The sequence below is a fragment of the Schistocerca americana genome, chromosome 5 (genome assembly GCF_021461395.2).
Source record: "Schistocerca americana isolate TAMUIC-IGC-003095 chromosome 5, iqSchAmer2.1, whole genome shotgun sequence".
Classification (NCBI taxonomy): domain Eukaryota; kingdom Metazoa; phylum Arthropoda; class Insecta; order Orthoptera; family Acrididae; genus Schistocerca; species Schistocerca americana.
The window spans coordinates 733,666,692-733,684,466 of NC_060123.1; positions in this window are offsets into that span (position 1 = coordinate 733,666,692).

Here is a 17,775-nt window from a genome sequence, read left to right on the forward strand (position 1 = left end):
AAGAATAGGGACTCTTCTTACCGTCGGTGCTTTGAGCATTCCCTGTGAGACCAGTAATAGTATCCCATACACCACTGCGGGTTCAATCTATTCCTTGGACATACACATTGACGATGAAACACAGAAATTACATCGTAATTAAATACAATAGGAACAATGCCGCCTTAAGTACAAGAATAGAGACTCTTCTTACCGTCGATGCTTAGAGCATTCCCTGTGAGACCAGTATTAGTTTCCGAAACACCACTGGAGGTTCAATGAATTCCTTGGACCTTCACATTGACGATGAAACACTGAAATTACATCGGAATTACATACAAAAGGCACAATGCCGCCTTAAGTACAAGAATAGAGACTCTTCTTACCGTCGGTGCTTTGAGCATTCCCTGTGAGACCAGTAATAGTATCCGATACACCACTGCAGGTTCAATGTATTCCTTGGACCTTCACATTGACGATGAAACACAGAAATGGCATCGGAATTAAATACAAAAGGCACAATGCCGCCTTAAGTACAAGAATAGAGACTCTTCTTACAGTCGGTGATTTGATCATTCCCTGTGAGACCAGTAATAGTATCCGATACACCACTGCAGGTTCAACGTATTCCTTGGACCTTCACATTGACGATGAATCACAGAAATCGCATCGGAATCAAATACAAAAGGCACAATGCCGCCTTAAGTACAAGAATAGAGACTCTTCTTAAAGTCGGTGCTTTGAGCATTCCCTGTGAGACCAGTAATAGTATCCGATACACCACTGCAGGTTCAATCTATTCCTTGGACATACACATTGACGATGAAACACAGAAATAAATTCGGAATTAAATACAAAAGGCACAATGCCGCCTTAAGTACAAGAATAGAGACTCTTCTTACAGTCGGTGCTTTGAGCATTCCCTGTGAGACCAGTATTAGTTTCCGCTACACCTCTGCAGGTTCAGTTTATTCCTTGGACCTTCACATTGACGATGAAATACAGAAATGGCATCGGAATTAAATACAAAAGGCACAATGCCGCCCTAAGTCTAAGAATAGAGACTCTTCTTACAGTCGGTGCTTTGAGCATTCCCTGTGAGACCAGTTATAGTATCCGATACACCACTGCAGGTTCAATGAATTCCTTGGACATACACATTGACGATGAAACACAGAAATCGCATCGGAATTAAATACAAAAGGCATTATGCCGCCTTAAGTACAAGAATAGAGACTCTTCTTACAGTCGGTGCTTTGAGCATTCCCTCTGAGACAAGTAATAGTATCCGATACACCACTGCAGGTTCAATGTATTCCTTGGACCTTCACATTGAGGATGAAACACAGAAATGGCATAGGATTTAAATACAAAAGGCACAATGCCGCCTTAAGTACAAGAATAGAGACTCTTCTTACAGTCGGTGCTTTGAGCATTCCCTGTGAGACCTGTTTTAGTTTCCGCTACACCTCTGCAGGTTCAGTTTATTCCATGGACCTTCACATTGACGATGAAACACAGAAGTGGCAACGGGATTAAGTACAAAAGGCACAATGCCGCCTTAAGTACAAGAATAGAGACTCTTCTTACAGTCGGTGCTTTGAGCATTCCCTGTGAGACCAGTAATAGTATCCGATAGACCACTGCAGGTTCAATGTATACCTTGGACCTACACATTGACGATGAAACACAGAAATGGCATAGGAACTAAATACAAAAGGCACAATGCCGCCTTAAGTACAAGAATAGAGACGCTTCTTACAGTCGGTGCTTTGAGCATTCCCTGTGAGACCAGTAATAGTATCCGATACACCACTGCAGGTTCAATGTATTCCTTGGACCTTCACATTGACGATGAAACACAGGAAACGCATCGGAATTAAATACAAAAGACACAATGCCGCCTTAAGTACAAGAATAGAGACTCTTCTTACAGTCGGTGCTTTGAGCATTCCCTGCGAGACCAGTAATACTATCCGATACACCACTGCAGGTTCAATGTATTCCTTGGTCCTTCACATTGACGATGAAACACAGAAATCGCATCGGAAATAAATACAAAAGGTACAATGCCGCCTTATGTACAAGAATAGAGACTCTTCTTACAGTCGGTGCTTTGAGCATTCCCTGTGAGACCAGTAATAGTATCCGATACACCACTGCAGGTTCAATTTATTCCTTGGACCTTCACATTGACGATGAAACACAGATATGGCATCGGAATTAAATACAAAAGGCACAATGCCGCTTTAAGTACAAGAATAGAGACTCTTCTTACAGTCGGTGCTTTGAGCATTCCCTGCGAGACCAGTAATACTATCCGATACACCACTGCAGGTTCAATGTATTCCTTGGTCCTACACATTGACGATGAAACACAGAAATCGCATCGGAAATAAATACAAAAGGTACAATGCCGCCTTATGTACAAGAATAGAGACTCTTCTTACAGTCGGTGCTTTGAGCATTCCCTGTGAGACCAGTAATAGTATCCGATACACCACTGCATGATCAATTTATTCCTTGGACCTTCACATTGACGATGAAACACAGATATGGCATCGGAATTAAATACAAAAGGCACAATGCCGCTTTAAGTACAAGAATAGAGACTCTTCTTACAGTCGGTGCTTTGAGCATTCCCTATGAGACCAGTAATAGTATCCGATACACCACTGCAGGTTCAATGTATTCCTTGGACCTTCATATTGACGATGAAACACACAAATGGCATCGGAATTAAATACAAAAGGCACAATGCCGCCTTAAGTACAAGAATAGAGACCCTTCTTACTGTCGGTGCTTTGAGCATTCCCTGTGAGACCAGTATTAGATTCCGCTACACCTCTGCAGGTTCAGTTTTTTCCTTGGACCTTCACATAGACGATGAAACAAGGAAATGGCATCGGAATTAAATACAAAAGGCACAATGCCGCCTTAAGTACAAGAATAAAGACTCTTCTAACAGTCGGTGCTTTGAGCATTCCCTGTGAGACCAGTAAAAGTATCCGATACACCACTGCAGGTTCAATGTATTCCTTGGACATACACATTGACGATGAAACACAGAAATCGCATCGGAATTAAATACAAAAGGCACAATTCCGCCTTAAGTACAAGAATGGAGACTCTTCATACAGTCGGTGCATTGAGCATTCCCTGTGAGAGCAGTAATAGTGTCCGAAACACCACTGCTGGTTCAATGTATTCCTTGGACCTTCACATTGACGATGAAACACAGAAATGGCATTGGAATTAAATACAAAAGGCACAATGCCGCTTTAAGTACAAGAATAGAGACTCTTCTTACAGTCGGATTTTGGAGCATTCCCTGTGAGACCAGTATTAGTTTCCGCTACACCTCTGCAGGTTCAGCTTATTCCTTGGACCTTCACATTGACGATGAAACACAGAAATGGCATCGGAATTAAATACAAAAGGCACAATGCCGCCTTAAGTACAAGAATAGAGACTCTTCTTACAGTCGGTGCTTTGAGCATTCCCTGTGAGACCAGTATTAGTTTCCGCTACACCTCTGCAGGTTCAGTTTATTCCTTCGACCTTCACATTGACGATGAAACACAGAAATGGCATCGGAATTAAACACAAAAGGCACAATGCTGCGTTAAGTACAAGAATAGAGACTCTTCTTACAGTCGGTGCTTTGAGCATTCCCTGTGAGACCAGTAATAGTATCCGATACACCAGGTTGAATAAATTCCTTGGACCTTCACATTGACGATGAAACACAGAAATGGCATCGGAATTAAATACAAAAGGCACAATGCCGCCTTAAGTAGAAGAATAGAGACTCTTCTTACAGTCGGTGCTTTGAGCATTCCCTGTGAGACCAGTATTAGTTTCCGCTACACCTCTGCAGGTTCAGTTTATTCCTTGGACCTTCACATCGACGATGAAACACAGACATGGCATCGGAATTAAATAGAAAAGGCTCAATGCCGCCTTAAGTAGAAGAATAGAGACTCTTTTTACAGTCGGTGCTTTGAGCATTCTCTGTGAGACCAGTAATAGTTTCCGATAAACCACTGCAGGATCAATGTATTCCTTGGACGTTCACATTGACGATGAACCACAGAAATCGCATCGGAATCAAATACAAAAGGCACAATGCCGCCTTAAGTACAAGAATAGAGACTCTTCTTACAGTCGGTGCTTTGAGCATTCCCTGTGAGACCAGTAATAGTATCCGATACACCACTGCAGGTTCAATCTATTCCTTGGACATACACATTGACGATGAAACACAGAAATAACATCGGAATTAAATACAAAAGGCACAATGCCGCCATAAGTACAAGAATAGAGACTTTTCTTACCGTCGGTGCATTGAGCATTCCCTGTGAGACCAGTATTAGTTTCCGCTACACCTCTGCAGGTTCAGTTTATTCCTTGGACCTTCACATTGCAGATGAAACACAGAAATGGCATCGGAATTAAATACAAAACGCACAATGCCGCCTTATGTACAAGAATAGAGACTCTTCTTACAGTCGGTGCTTCGAGCTTTCCCTGTGAGACCAGTATTAGTTTCCGATACACCACTGCAGGTTCAATGAATTCCTTGGACCGTCACATTGACGATGAAACACAGAAATGGCATCGGAATTACATCCAAAACGCACAATGCCGCCTTAAGTACAAGAATAGGGACTCTTCTTACCGTCGGTGCTTTGAGCATTCCCTGTGAGACCAGTAATAGTATCCCATACACCACTGCGGGTTCAATCTATTCCTTGGACATACACATTGACGATGAAACACAGAAATTACATCGTAATTAAATACAATAGGAACAATGCCGCCTTAAGTACAAGAATAGAGACTCTTCTTACCGTCGATGCTTAGAGCATTCCCTGTGAGACCAGTATTAGTTTCCGAAACACCACTGGAGGTTCAATGAATTCCTTGGACCTTCACATTGACGATGAAACACTGAAATTACATCGGAATTACATACAAAAGGCACAATGCCGCCGTAAGTACAAGAATAGAGACTCTTCTTACCGTCGGTGCTTTGAGCATTCCCTGTGAGACCAGTAATAGTATCCGATACACCACTGAGGGTTCAATGTATTCCTTGGACCTTCACATTGACGATGAAACACAGAAATGGCATCGGAATTAAATACAAAAGGCACAATGCCGCCTTAAGTACAAGAATAGAGACTCTTCTTACAGTCGGTGATTTGATCATTCCCTGTGAGACCAGTAATAGTATCCGATACACCACTGCAGGTTCAACGTATTCCTTGGACCTTCACATTGACGATGAATCACAGAAATCGCATCGGAATCAAATACAAAAGGCACAATGCCGCCTTAAGTACAAGAATAGAGACTCTTCTTAAAGTCGGTGCTTTGAGCATTCCCTGTGAGACCAGTAATAGTATCCGATACACCACTGCAGGTTCAATCTATTCCTTGGACATACACATTGACGATGAAACACAGAAATAAATTCGGAATTAAATACAAAAGGCACAATGCCGCCTTAAGTACAAGAATAGAGACTCTTCTTACAGTCGGTGCTTTGAGCATTCCCTGTGAGACCAGTATTAGTTTCCGCTACACCTCTGCAGGTTCAGTTTATTCCTTGGACCTTCACATTGACGATGAAATACAGAAATGGCATCGGAATTAAATACAAAAGGCACAATGCCGCCCTAAGTACAAGAATAGAGACTCTTCTTACAGTCGGTGCTTTGAGCATTCCCTGTGAGACCAGTTATAGTATCCGATACACCACTGCAGGTTCAATGAATTCCTTGGACATAAACATTGACGATGAAACACAGATATCGCATCGGAATTAAATACAAAAGGCATTATGCCGCCTTAAGTACAAGAATAGAGTCTCTTCTTACAGTCGGTGCTTTGAGCATTCCCTCTGAGACCAGTAATAGTATCCGATACACCACTGCAGGTTCAATGTATTCCTTGGACCTTCACATTGAGGATGAAACACAGAAATGGCATAGGATTTAAATACAAAAGGCACAATGCCGCCTTAAGTACAAGAATAGAGACTCTTCTTACAGTCGGTGCTTTGAGCATTCCCTGTGAGACCTGTTTTAGTTTCCGCTACACCTCTGCAGGTTCAGTTTATTCCATGGACCTTCACATTGACGATGAAACACAGAAGTGGCAACGGAATTAAGTACAAAAGGCACAATGCCGCCTTAAGTACAAGAATAGAGACTCTTCTTACAGTCGGTGCTTTGAGCATTCCCTGTGAGACCAGTAATAGTATCCGATAGACCACTGCAGGTTCAATGTATACCTTGGACCTACACATTGACGATGAAACACAGAAATGGCATAGGAATTAAATACAAAAGGCACAATGCCGCCTTAAGTACAAGAATAGAGACGCTTCTTACAGTCGGTGCTTTGAGCATTCCCTGTGAGACCAGTAATAGTATCCGATACACCACTGCAGGTTCAATGTATTCCTTGGACCTTCACATTGACGATGAAACACAGGAATCGCATCGGAATTAAATACAAAAGACACAATGCCGCCTTAAGTACAAGAATAGAGACTCTTCTTACAGTCGGTGCTTTGAGCATTCCCTGCGAGACCAGTAATACTATCCGATACACCACTGCAGGTTCAATGTATTCCTTGGTCCTTCACATTGACGATGAAACACAGAAATCGCATCGGAAATAAATACAAAAGGTACAATGCCGCCTTATGTACAAGAATAGAGACTCTTCTTACAGTCGGTGCTTTGAGCATTCCCTGTGAGACCAGTAATAGTATCCGATACACCACTGCAGGTTCAATTTATTCCTTGGACCTTCACATTGACGATGAAACACAGATATGGCATCGGAATTAAATACAAAAGGCACAATGCCGCTTTAAGTACAAGAATAGAGACTCTTCTTACAGTCGGTGCTTTGAGCATTCCCTGTGAGACCAGTAATAGTATCCGATACACCACTGCAGGTTCAATGTATTCCTTGGACCTTCATATTGACGATGAAACACAGAAATGGCATCGTAATTAAATACAAAAGGCACAATGCCGCCTTAAGTACAAGAATAGAGACTCTTCTTACAGTCGGTGCTTTGAGCATTCCCTGTGAGACCAGTATTAGTTTCCGCTACACCTCTGCAGGTTCAGTTTATTCCTTCGACCTTCACATTGACGATGAAACACAGAAATGGCATCGGAATTAAATACAAAAGGCACAATGCCGCCTTAAGTACAAGAATAGTGGCTCTTCTTACAGTCGGTGCTTTGAGCATTCCTGTGAGACCAGTAATAGTATCCAATACACCACTGCAGGTTCAATGTATTCCTTGGACATACACATTGACGATGGAACACAGAAATTACATCGGAATTAATTACAAAAGGAACAATGCCGCCTTTAGTACAAGAATAGAGACTCTTCTTACAGTCTGTGCTTTGAGCATTCCCTGTGAGACCAGTATTAGTTTCCGCTACACCTCTGCAGGTTCAGTTTATTCCTTGGACCTTCACATTGACGATGAAACACAGAAATCGCATCGGAATTTAATACAAAAGGCACAATGCCGCCTTAAGTACAAGAATAGAGACTCTTCTTACAGTCGGTGCTTTCAGCATTCTTTGTGAGAGAAGTAATAGTATCCGATTCACCACTGCAGGTTCAATCTATTCCGTGGACATACAAATTGACGATGAAACACAGAAATTACATCAGAATTAAATACAAAAGGAACAATGCCGCCTTAAGTACAGGAATAGAGACCCTTTTTACCGTCGGTGTTTTGAGCATTCCCTGTGAGACCAGTATTACTTTCCGATACACCATTGGAAATTCAATGAATTCCTTGGACATTCACATTGACGATGAAACACTGAAATTACATCGGAATTCAATACAAAAGGCACAATGCCGGCTTAAGTACAAGAATAGAGACTCTTCTTACAGTCGGTGCTTTGAGCATTCCCAGTGAGACCAGTATTACTTTCCGAGACGCCACTGCAGGTTCAGTGTATTCCTTGGACCTTCACATTGACGAGGAAACACAGAAATAGCATCGGAATTAAATCCAAAACGCACAATGCCGCCTTAAGTACTACAATAGAGACTCTTCTTACAGGCGGTGCTTTGAGCATTCCCTGTGAGACCAGTAATAGTATCCGATACACCACTGCATGTTCAATCTATTCCTTGGACATACACATTGACGATGAAACACAGAAATTACATCGGAATTAAATACAAAAGGAACAATGCTGCCTTAAGTACAAGAATTGAGGCTCTTCTTACCGTCGGTGCTTTGAGCATTCCCTGTGAGACCAGTATTAGTTTCCGCTACAACTCTGCAGGTTCAGTTTATTCCTTGGACCTTCACATTGACGATGAAACACAGAAATGGCATCGGAATTAAACACAAAAGGCACAATGCTGCCTTATGTACAAGAATAGAGACTCTTCTTACAGTCTGTGCTTTGAGCATTCCCTGTGAGACCAGTATTAGTTTCCGCTACACCTCTGCAGGTTCAGTTTATTCTTTGGACCTTCACATTGACGATGAAACACTGAAATGGCATCGGAATGAAATACAAAAGGCACAATGCCGCCTTAAGTACAAGAACAGAGACTCTTCTTACAGTCTCTGCTTGGGAATTCCCTGTGAGACCAGTATTAGTTTACGATACACCACTGCAGGTTCAATGTATTCCTTGGACCTTCACATTGACGATGAAACACAGAAATCGCATCGGAATCAAATACAAAAGGCACAATGCCGCATTAAGTACAAGAATAGAGACTCTTCTTACAATCGGTGCTTTGAGCATTCCCAGTGAGACCAGTAATAGTATCCGATACACCACTGCAGGTTCATTCTATTCCTTGGACATACACATTGACGATGAAACACAGAAATGGCATCGGAATTAAATACAAAAGGCACAATGCCGCCTTAAGTAGAAGAATAGAGACTCTTCTTACAGTCGGAGCTTTGAGCATTCCCTGTGAGACCAGTAATAGTACCCGATACACCACTGCAGGTTCAATCTATTCCTTGGACATACACATTGACGATGAAACACCGAAATTACATCGGAATTAAATACAAAAGGAACAATGCCGCCTTAAGTACAGGAATAGAGACTCTTCTTACCGTCGGTGATTTGAGCATTCCCTGTGAGACCAGTATTAGTTTCCGATACACCACTGGAGGTTCAATGAATTCCTTAGACATTCACATTGACGATGAAACCCTGAAATTACATCGGAATTAAATGCAAAAGGCACAATGCCGCCTTAAGTACAAGAATAGAGACTCTTCTTACAGTCGGTGCTTTGAGCATACCCTGTGATACCAGTAATAGTATCCGATACACCACTGCATGTTCAATCTATTCCTTGGACATACACATTGACGATGAAGTACAGAAATGGCATCGGAATTAAGTACAAAAGGCACAATGCCGCCTTAAGTACAAGAATAGAGACTCTTCTTACAGTCGGTGCTTTGAGCATTCCCTGTGATACCAGTAATAGTATCCGATACACCACTGCAGGTTCAATCTATTCCTTGGACATACACATTGACGATGAAGTACAGAAATGGCATCGGAATTAAGTACAAAAGGCACAATGCCGCCTTAAGTACAAGAATAGTGACTCTTCCTACAGTCGGTGCTTTGTACATTTCCTGTGAGACCAGTATTAGTTTCCGATACACCACTGCAGGTTCAATGTATTCCTTGGACCTTCACATTGACGATGAAACACAGAAATGGCATCGGAATTAAATAAAAAATGCACAATGCCGCCTAAAGTACAAGAATAGATACTCTTCTTACAGTCGGTGCTTTGAGCATTCCCTGTGAGACCAGTATTAGTTTCCGATACACCACTGCAGGTTCAATGTATTCCTTGGACCTTCACATTGACGATGAAACACAGAAATGGCATCGGAATTAAATCCAAAACGAACAATGCCGCCTTAAGTACAAGAATAGAGACTCTTCTTACAGTCGGTGCTTTGAGAATTCCCTGTGAGACCAGTAATAGTATCCGATACACCACTGCAGGTTCAATCTATTCCTTGGACATACACATTGACGATGAAACACAGAAATTACATCGGAATTAAATACAAAAGGAACAATGCGGCCTTAAGTACAAGAATAGAGACTCTACTTACCGTCGGTGCTTTGAGCATTCCCTGTGAGACCAGTACTAGTTTCCGCTACACCTCTGCAGGTTAAGTTTATTCCTTGGACCTTCACATTGACGATGAAACACAGAAATGGCATCGGAATTAAATACAAAAGGCACAATGCCGCCCTAAGTACAAGAATAGAGACTCTTCTTACAGTCTTTGCTTTGAGCATTCCCTGTGAGACCAGTATTAGTTTCAGCTACACCTCTGCTGGAACACAGAAATGGCATCGGAATTAAATACAAAAGGCACAATGCAGCCTTAAGTACAAGAATAGAGACTCTTCTTACAGTCGGTGCTTTCTGCATTCCCTGTGAGACCAGTAGTAGTATCCGATACACCACTGCAGGTTCAACCTATTCTTTGGAAATACACATTGACGATGAAACACAGAAATTACATCGGAATTAAATACAAAAGGAACAATGCCGCCTTAAGTACAAGAATAGAGACTCTTCTTACAGTCGGTGCTTTAAGCATTCCCAGTGAGACCAGTAATAGTATCCGATACACCACTGCAGGTTCAATCTATTCCTTGGACATACACATTGACGAAGAAACACAGAAATGGCATCGGAATTAAATACAAAAGGCACAATGCCGCCTTAAGTACAAGAATAGAGACTCTTCTTACAGTCGGTGCTTTGAGCATTCCCTGTGAGACCAGTAATAGTATCCGATACACCACTGCAGGTTCAATCTATTCCTTGGACATACACATTGACGATGAAACACAGAAATTACATCGGAATTAAATACAAAAGGAACAAAGCCGCCTTAAGTACAAGAATAGAGACTCTTCATATCGTCAGTGATTGGAGCATTCCCTGTGAGTCCAGTATTAGTTTCCGATACACCACTGGAGGTTCAATGAATTCCTTGGACATTAACATTGACGATGAAACACTGAAAATACATCGGAATTAAATACAAAAGGCACAATGCCGCCTTAAGTACAAGAATAGAGACTCTTCTTACAGTCGGTGCTTTGAGCATTCCCTGTGAGACCAGTATTAGTTTCCGATACACCACTGCAGGTTCAATGTATTCCTTGGACCTTCACATTGACGATGAAATACAGAAATGGCATCGGAATTAAATAACATAGGCACAATGCCGCCTTAAGTACAAGAATAGAGAGTCTTCTTACAGTCGGTGCTTTGAGCATTCCCTGTGAGACCAGTATTAGTTTCCGATACCCCACTGCAGGTTCAATGTATTCCTTGGAGCTTCACATTGACGATGAAACACAGAAATGGCATCGGAATTAAATACAAAAGGCACAATACCGCCTTAAGTACAAGAATAGAGACTCTTCTTACAGTATGTGCTTTGAGCATTCCCTGTGAGACCAGTATTAGTTTCCGATACACCACTGGAGGTTCAACGAATTCCTTGGACATTCACATTGACGATGAAACACTGAAATGACATCGGAATTAAATACAAAAGGCACAATGCCGCCTTAAGTACAAGAATAGAGAATCTTCTTACATTCGGTGCTTTGAGCATTCCCTGTGAGACCAATAATAGTTGCCGATACACCACTGCAGGTTCAATCTATTCCTTGGACATACACATTGACGATGAAACACAGAAATTACATCGAAATTAAATACAAAAGGAACAATGCCGCCTTAAGTACAAGAATAGAGATTCTCCTTACCGTCGGTGCTTTGAGCAATACCTGTGAGACCAGTATTAGTTTCCGATACACCACTGGAGGTTCAATGAATTCCTTGGACACTCACATTGATGATGAAACACTGAAAAAACATCGGAATTAAATACAAAAGGCACAATGCCGCCTTAAGTACAAGAATAGAGACTATTCTTACAGTCTGTGTTTTGAGCATTCCCTGTGAGAACAGTATTAGTTTCCGATACACCACTGGAGGTTCAATGAATTCCTTGGACATTCACATTGAAGATGAAACACTGAAATTACATCGGAATTAAATACAAAAGGCACAATGCCGCCTTAAGTACAAGAATAGAGACTCTTCTTAGCGTCGGTGCTTTGAGCATTCCCTGTGAGACCAGTATTAGTTTCCGATACACCACTGGAGGTTCAATGAATTCCTTGGACATACACATTGACGCTGAAACACTGAAATTACATCGGAATTAAATACAAAAGGAACAATGCCGCCTTAAGTACAAGAATAGAGACTCTTCTTACCGTCGGTGCTTTGAGCATTCCCTGTGAGACCAGTATTAGTTTCCGCTACACCACTGCAGGTTCAATGTATTCCTTGGACCTTCACATTGACGATGAAACACAGAAATGGCATCGGAACTAAATCCAAAACGCACAATGCCGCCTTAAGTACAAGAATAGAGGCTCTTCTTACAGTCGGTGCTTTGAGCATTCCTGTGAGACGACTAATAGTATCCGATACACCACTGCAGGTTCAATCTATTCCTTGGACATACACATTGACGAAGAAACACTGAAATTACATCGGAATTAAATACAAAAGGAACAATGCCGCCTTAAGTACAAGAATAGAGACCCTTCTTACCGTCGGTGCTTTGAGAATTCCCTGTGAGACCAGTAATAGTATCCGATACACCACTGCAGGTTCAATCTATTCCTTGGACATACACATTGACGATGAAACACAGAAATTACATCGGAATTAAATACAAGAGGAACAATGCCGCCTTAAGTACAAGAATAGAGACTCTACTTACCGTCGGTGCTTTGAGCATTCCCTGTGAGACCAGTATTAGTTTCCGCTACACCTCTGCAGGTTAAGTTTATTCCTTGGACCTTCACATTGACGATGAAACACAGAAATGGCATCGGAATTAAATACAAAAGGCACAATGCCGCCCTAAGTACAAGAATAGAGACTCTTCTTACAGTCTTTGCTTTGAGCATTCCCTGTGAGACCAGTATTAGTTTCAGCTACACCTCTGCTGGTTCAGTTTATTCTTTGGACCTTCCCATTGAGGATGAAACACAGAAATGGCATCGGAATTAAATACAAAAGGCACAATGCCGCCTTAAGTACAAGAATAGAGACTCTTCTTACAGTCGGTGCTTTGTGCATTCCCTGTGAGACCAGTAGTAGTATCCGATACACCACTGCAGGTTCAACCTATTCTTTGGACATACACATTGACGATGAAACACAGAAATTACATCGGAATTAAATACAAAAGGAACAATGCCGCCTTAAGTACAAGAATAGAGACTCTTCTTACCGTCGGTGCTTTGAACATTCCCTGTGAGACCAGTATTAGTGTCCGATACACCACTGCAGGTTCAATGTATTCCTTGGACCTTCACATTGACGATGAAACACAGAAATCGCATCGGAATCAAATACAAAAGGCACAATGCCGCCTTAAGTACAAGAATAGAGACTCTTCTTACAGTCGGTGCTTTAAGCATTCCCAGTGAGACCAGTAATAGTATCCGATACACCACTGCAGGTTCAATCTATTCCTTGGACATACACATTGACGATGAAACACAGAAATGGCATCGGAATTAAATACAAAAGGCACAATGCCGCCTTAAGTACAAGAATAGAGACTCTTCTTACAGTCGGTGCTTTGAGCATTCCCTGTGAGACCAGTAATAGTATCCGATACACCACTGCAGGTTCAATCTATTCCTTGGACATACACACTGACGATGAAACACAGAAATTACATCGGAATTAAATACAAAAGGAACAAAGCCGCCTTAAGTACAAGAATAGAGACTCTTCATATCGTCAGTGATTGGCGCATTCCCTGTGAGTCCAGTATTAGTTTCCGATACACCACTGGAGGTTCAATGAATTCCTTGGACATTAACATTGACGATGAAACACTGAAAATACATCGGAATTAAATACAAAAGGCACAATGCCGCCTTAAGTACAAGAAGAGACTCTTCTTACAGTCGGTGCTTTGAGCATTCCCTGTGATACCAGTAATAGTATCCGATACACCACTGCAGGTTGAATCTATTCCTTGGACATACACATTGACGATGAAACACTGAAATGGCATCGGAACTAAATACAAAAGGCACAATGCCGCCTTAAGTACAAGAATAGAGACTCTTCCTACAGTCGGTGCTTTGAGCATTCCCTGTGAGACCAGTATTAGTTTCCGATACACCACTGCAGGTTCAATGTATTCCTTGGACCTTCACATTGACGATGAAATACAGAAATGGCATCGGAATTAAATAACATAGGCACAATGCCGCCTTAAGTACAAGAATAGAGAGTCTTCTTACAGTCGGTGCCTTGAGCATTCCCTGGGAGACCAGTAATAGTATCCGATACACCACTGCAGGTTCAATCTCTTCCTTGCACATACACATTGACGATGAAACACAGAAATTACATCGGAATTAAAAACAAAAGGAAGAATGCCGCCTTAAGTACAAGAATAGAGACTCTTTTTACCGTCGGTGCTTTGAGCATTCCCTGTGAGACCAGTATTAGTTTCCGCTACACCTCTGCAGGTTAAGTATATTCCTTGGACCTTCACATTGACGATGAAACACAGAAATGGCATCGCAATTAAATACAAAAGGCACAATACCGCCTTAAGTACAAGAATAGAGACTCTTCTTACAGTCTGTGCTTTGAGCATTCCCTGTGAGACCAGTATTAGTTTCCGATACACCACTGGAGGTTCAATGAATTCCTTGGACATTCACATTGACGATGAAACACTGAAACGACATCGGAATTAAATACAAAAGGCACAATGCCGCCTTAAGTACAAGAATAGAGACTCTTCTTACATTCGGTGATTTGAGCATTCCCTGTGAGACCAGTAATAGTTGCCGATACACCACTGCAGGTTCAATCTATTCCTTGGACATACACATTGACGATGAAACACAGAAATTACATCGGAATTAAATACAAAAGGAACAATGCCGCCTTAAGTACAAGAATAGAGACTCTTCTTACCGTCGGTGCTTTGAGCAATACCTGTGAGACCAGTAATAGTTTCCGATACACCACTGGAGGTTCAATGAATTCCTTGGACACTCCCATTGATGATGAAACACTGACAAAACATTGGAATTAAATACAAAAGGCACAATGCCGCCTTAAGTACAAGAATAGAGACTCTTCTTACATTCTGTGTTTTGAGCAATCCCTGTGAGAACAGTATTACTTTCCGATACACCACTGGAGGTTCAATGAATTCCTTGGACATTCACATTGAAGATGAAACACTGAAATTACATCGGAATTAAATACAAAAGGCACAATGCCGCCTTAAGTACAAGAATAGAGACTCTTCTTAGCGTCGGTGCTTTGAGCATTCCCTGTGAGACCAGTATTAGTTTCCGATACACCACTGGAGGTTCAATGAATTCCTTGGACATACACATTGACGCTGAAACACTGAAATTACATCGGAATTAAATACAAAAGGAACAATGCCGCCTTAAGTACAAGAATAGAGACTCTTCTTACCGTCGGTGCTTTGAGCATTCCCTGTGAGACCAGTATTAATTTCCGCTACACCTCTGCAGGTTCGGTTTATTCCTTGGACCTTCACATTGACGATGAGACACAGAAATGGCATCGGAATTAAATACAAAAGGCACAAGGCTGCCTTACGTACAAGAATAGAGAATCTTCTTACAGTCGGTGCTTTGAGCATTCCCTGTGAGACCAGTATTAGTTTCCGATACACCACTGCAGGTTCAATGTATTCCTTGGTCCTTCACATTGACGATGAAACACAGAAATCACATCGTAATCAAATACAAAAGGCACAATGCCGCCTTAAGTACAAGAATGGAGACTCTTCTTACAGTCGGTGCTTTGAGCATTCCCTGTGAGGCGAGTATTAGTTTCCGCTACACCTCTGCATCCTCGGTTTATTCCTTGGACCTTCACATTGACGATGAAACACAGAAATGGCATCGGAGTTAAATACAAAAGGCACAATGCCGCCTTAAGTACAAGAATAGAGACTCTTCTTACCGTCGGTGCTTTGAGCATTCCCTGTGAGACCAGTAATAGTATCCGATACATCACTGCAGGTTCAATCTATTCCTTGGACATTCACATTGACAATGAAACACTGAAATTACATCGGAATTAAATACAAAAGGCACAATGCTGCCTTAAGTACAAGAATAGAGACTCTTCTTACAGTCGGTGCTTTGAGCATTCCCTGTGAGACCAGTAATAGTATCCGATACACCACCGCAGGTTCAATCTCTTCCTTGCACATACACATTGACGATGAAACACAGAAATTACATCGGAATTAAATACAAAAGGAAGAATGCGGTTTTAAGTACAAGAATAGAGACTCTTTTTACCGTCGGTGCTTTGAGCATTCCCTGTGAGACCAGTATTAGTTTCCGCTACACCTCTGCAGGTTAAGTATATTCCTTGGACCTTCACATTGACGATGAAACACAGAAATGGCATCGGAATTAAATACAAAAGGCACAATACCGCATTAAGTACAAGAAAAGAGACTCTTCTTACAGTCTGTGCTTTGAGCATTCCCTGTGAGACCAGTATTAGTTTCCGATACACCACTGGAGGTTCAATGAATTCCTTGGACATTCACATTGAAGATGAAACACTGAAATTACATCGGAATTTAATACAAAAGGCACAATGCCGCCTTAAGTACAAGAATAGAGACTCTTCTTAGCGTCGGTGCTTTGAGCATTCCCTGTGAGACCAGTATTAGTTTCCGATACACCACTGGACGTTCAATGAATTCCTTGGACATACACATTGACGCTGAAACACTGAAATTACATCGGAATTAAATACAAAAGGAACAATGCCGCCTTAAGTACAAGAATAGAGACTCTTCTTACCGTCGGTGCTTTGAGCATTCCCTGTGAGACCAGTATTAGTTTCCGCTACACCACTGCAGGTTCAATGTATTCCTTGGACCTTCACATTGACGATGAAACACAGAAATGGCATCGGAATTAAATCCAAAACGCACAATGCCGCCTTAAGTACAAGAATAGAGACTCTTCTTACAATCGGTGCTTTGAGCATTCCTGTGAGACGAGTAATAGTATCCGATACACCACTGCAGGTTCAATCTATTCCTTGGACATACACATTGACGATGAGACACAGAAATTACATCGGAATTAAATACAAAAGGAACAATGCCGCCTTAAGTACAAGAATAGAGACTCTTCTTACCGTCGGTGCTTTGAACATTCCCTGGGAAACCAGTATTAGTTTCCGATACACCACTGGAGGTTCAATGAATTCCTTGGACATTCACATTGACGATGAAACACTGAAATTACATCGGAATTAAATACAAAAGGAACAATGCCGCCTTAAGTACAAGAATAGAGACTCTTCTTACCGTCGGTGCTTTGAGCATTCCCTGTGAGACCAGTATTAGTTTCCGCTACACCTCTGCAGGCTCGGTTTATTCCTTGGACCTTCACATTGACGATGAGACACAGAAATGGCATCGGAATTAAATACAAAAGGCACAAGGCCGCCCTAAGTACAAGAATAGAGAATCTTCTTACAGTCGGTGCTTTGAGCATTCCCTGTGAGACCAGTATTAGTTTCCGATACACCACTGCAGGTTCAATGTATTCCTTGGACCTTCAC